Source organism: Macrobrachium rosenbergii, chromosome 5 (genome assembly GCF_040412425.1).
Source record: "Macrobrachium rosenbergii isolate ZJJX-2024 chromosome 5, ASM4041242v1, whole genome shotgun sequence".
Classification (NCBI taxonomy): domain Eukaryota; kingdom Metazoa; phylum Arthropoda; class Malacostraca; order Decapoda; family Palaemonidae; genus Macrobrachium; species Macrobrachium rosenbergii.
Window position 1 is genome coordinate 15,399,622 of NC_089745.1, and position 4,580 is coordinate 15,404,201.

A 4,580-nucleotide genomic window follows, 5' to 3' on the forward strand; every position below is an offset into this window, starting at 1 on the left:
TGCTGCAGCAGCATAAGAACCTTCTGGCACAAGGCCACCTTAATATAAAATAAACTAACTCATATTTAAAAACAAACAGACCTGGCACAGAATAAACCAGTGCCCAGACATGATGCCAAAATGACAGACACTGGAGGGAAACAAATCCTCCGTTTTATTTTTCCCCCAGCAGCGGCGATGACCAACGACAATTCATTTCCCCATTTTCATCAAAAAATGGAATAATTAAAACGTCAGTGTAACTGGGAATCCGATTGAAATGAACAGCGACTCTGACGCCATTATTAAATTCAATTCTGTTTGTAATTCGCCCTTTCAATTACAATTATTAATCGTGACAATTACTCATTCCACGCCCACCACGCAATGAAAGATAGCGACATTTACGGCGACTACAGAATTAAAACGACTTTTTCTCCTTTAGTGCTTTGTGTAGACGATGTGATTGGCGATTGTGGCTTATCGGTACAGAACCCAAGTTCGAATCCTGGGCGAGGACGAGAGGGTGAACACGCTCCGTTAAAATCACATCACCATAGTTAGTCGACTGTTGTGGGTCACAACCAGGTTGGAAATAGGGAAGTGGGCTAGTAGTCTCAACCCTAAAGACTTGCTTAGAAGTGAAAGATTAACACCTTCGGGAGCCACATTTATCTAAAGGCAAGGCATGCATATATGTGTATATATATACATATATATATAATATATATATATATATATATATATATATGTATATATATAATTATATATATACACAGTATATGTGTGTGTTTATAACTTACAAAAACATTTAGATAAAATGCCAGATAAAATTCGGTAAAGGAGATTATATTATTTCAGTATTCGCCAAAAATAACAAATAAAAGTAAACAACGGTATTACCTAAGATGTAAGAAGATAACATCTTGGGTATTACATTGATTACGTGATTATAATTTCGTGATTAAATAACAGTTGTTCATCTTCAGATGAACAGTTGTCATTTGAAAGATATTCACCCAAGAGAACGTGAACAAGCTGGAGCCAAAGTAATCGTTTTTTGATAATAAAGATTATTACCCTAACAATATTCATCAGGAATCACATTAGTTAAAAACCATTAACCTCTCTGTACAAAATACGTATAAGGATCTTTCTGGTCTGTTTCGTGCCCCGCCTCTCTCTCTCTCTCTCTCTCTCTCTCTCTCTCTCTCTCTCTCTCTCTCTCTCTCTCTCTCTCTCTCTCTCTCTCTCATGGGACGGATATTGCAATATTTATCGAAAAAGAACCATAAGAATTATCTGCATTTTAGATGTTCTTTACGGAATAAGACTTATCCTATCGTAACTTCAGCACTATATACCTTAACCTATACAGCGTAAGTGTTTTCCCCTTATAGAGGAATCGGTATACTTTCCCCAACTGATTAATTCCTATTCTCTTCAAAGGCTCCTGACCTATCCTCTTCAGGGAAGGCAGTTTCCCTTAAAAATGTAGGTTTCATCCTTTACCGGATGAATCCTGGTCTTTATAGGAACCTTTCTGTCGTCTACAGAATAGGTTCCTTCTTCCAGAGGATAGGCGGTGGACTTGAACGAAGACGTCCAGAGTCGGATCGATTTCCTTTTTTCAGAGTGTTTCTGAGATTTAGGCGATAAGAAGGACGAAAGTTTTAATGACAGCGAATGAATATGAATGAGAATTCAGAACAGGAGGATGAGACTCAGGAAGGAGATCAGGAAGAGGAAGATGGGGAGCTTTTGTTTACATTCTCAAACAATAAATCAAAACGAAAAATCTTTCAGATGCTGGACTCTTAAGTTATTCTGTCTTCTTCCGGTCCCACTAAGCAAATCATGGGGTGAAGGACCACTGAACTCATGATTTGCAAAAGGCGTCAGGTTAAATGGTTCAGGAAACTTGGATTAAGGTAGAGATTTCTGCATTCGGTGTATCAGCGATAGTAAAATGTAACCACCGCGTAGCTACAAATGCATAATGAATCCTCACCCCCCGCCTACTAACACACACACACACACACACACACACAATCTTGCTGGTAACTATCCTCTTGTGGATAGCAGACGACCCAAACTGTTAATTTCAAAATTAACCCACCAAGGTGAAGATGGCAAAAGTGAAAGCTCGGTTTTTTTATATCGTCTTGACTACACATTTCTGATCTTATCAATCAGATGACAGTTTTTGTTCTTACTTGTGATAACTTGGCCGAGTTTTGCAGCAAAAATTATGAGGTTTTACCGAAAGTGATTTAAACATTGACCATCACATAATCTATCTATTATTATGTCAAGCTCAAGATATGAACAAAATTTAATTGATATTACTTAAATATTACGTACACAAAAGACAATTCTCAGAATTCCTGTTAAGCCAAAGGTGTCGAGGATTCCAAAAAGCAAACTTACATCACCCTCCAACTCTTCTAAGACCATCCGAAGTGTTAGTTATATCCAAAATATAAAAGAAATCCAACCATTCTCTCACGAGTTAGTGAGTAAATAAAATAGTTTATGATCAAGGCTTCTCTTGGATGATAATGTAGAAAAATGTAGAAACAAGAAAATATAGATTGTTGATTTTAATGCAACAGCGCTTTAAAAAGGACAATAAAAGTATTAAAAATGTATCACAAACGGTGGAGGTTATGGACGACATCGTTTTCGATTGAAGCATATTTGTTATTTCTTTGTGTTTTGTAGGAAAACAAAAACAAGTGACATCAAACATAGAGCTTAATCTGATGTAAACTAAGGCTCTCAGTGGATGAATATATCTCATATCATTATACTTGATGAAACTGCATTTAAACCGTTCGTGTAGGTGTGTAACTTTTTACAATGAATGAAAATTGAAAAGAATGAAAATGACAGATGAATAACAAGAGAAAAAGACTGTTCATTTTTGTTTTTACAAGATTACAAAGTGAAGGGCAAAATGAAAATGTTTAGAAAAATTAATAAAACGGACAATATCCAGGAAATATTGGACTATAAGATAATATAAAGGAGGAAATATTAGATAAAGAATAATAAAACAATAAAAATGGCAAACTCCAGGAAATACTAGAGAATACAACAGAAGTTTTCCCTCAGGCAACAACTACGTGAAAAGGCAAGCGATCGAAAGGTGAGTTTTTTGATTTTTAGCTACTGTGCAAAAATAACGAAAAAAAGGGTAAGGAAAAATTTAAATAAAAACGCTCTCTCAGACAACAGAAATGGACAATATGATGAAAAGGACAATGTTCGTGAAATAGAGTAAAACATATGACAGTAAAAAGAGGAAAGAAAAAAAACTACAAATATTGATATAAATAAAGTATGTAAAAAAGAAGATAGACTATAAAAACGAGTTTCCAAAAGGCTAATTCAAAAGGGTACTCTCTACAAATAATATGGCATAATGAATTATAATGATATTCATTATAGCAGGACTACCCTAATTAAATCAAAACAAGATGAAATAAGAGGCAACTCAAAAAAATATTTAAAGTGAAAACATTTTCTAAAACTAAAAGAAAAAGTTAAAAAGAAAAAAAATGTGGCTCTCGAGTTAATAAGATATAATGAAAAATATAAGACAAGGACTAACGATGGTACTTATGCTTAATAGAAATAATCGAACGTGACTCTAAGAATTTAGGTTAAAAAGATTATCCCATAAGCAATTCAAATGCAAGAGAATCTCCCGGAAACAGAATAGAAAGCATATTGAATATATATTGTTTTTAAAAATTAAGTAAAATGGATTTTTCAAGCAGCACAGTTAGAAAAAAATAGATAAATAAATAACAACAAAGGATTAATAAATAGATGTAATATTCGGGAAGCAATTGAAATAAAGACAATGGAGGAAAATCTCAAATTAAAAAAAACTATTAAAAAAGAACAACATAATGAATTTAAGAAATGATAAAGGAAATGAATTTAAAAAAACGGACAGTCTCCAAGAAACAGTATAGAAAATAAAGATAAAGAAAGAGAAAGATGAAAAAAAAAAGACCACAGAGATTAAGAAAAAAAAAAAAGAATAATCCTGAAGCCATAAAATAGAAAAAAAAAAGATGTCGCCCGGGGCGGCGAACATCTGAATGACAGCCCGTCCTTTTAAAAGGGTCTGTCCTTTTTAGAAGTCTAGTTTTCGCTGAGGGGAAAAAAAAAGTGAGATAACATACAATATACTTTTTTTAAGTCTTAAAATGGACATAAGAGAAAGGGTTGATGACATAAATCTGCAGTTCTACTTCCATTATTTTTTGTTATATATTTCATTGCATCGCAGTTGTTTCATTTTTGTTTTTAGCCATGGAAAAAAATTGGAGAGACAATATCTTTACTGGAGAAAACGTAGCTGCTTTAGACCCCCGTTTACCAAATAGGAAATCGTCTGGAAAAAAAAAATAGTTTTCTCATTTTCTTAAAGTTGGCTGAAGGGAAAGTATCGATGACCTAAATAAATGTTCTCTGTGATAAGTAGCATCTAGGGTAGACGGTTCATTGAGGATACCAAAGCTAGACCTGAAAACTTACTTGTAATTTCTAGGCCAACGTCTTGTGTATATGAGTACGTATGTATG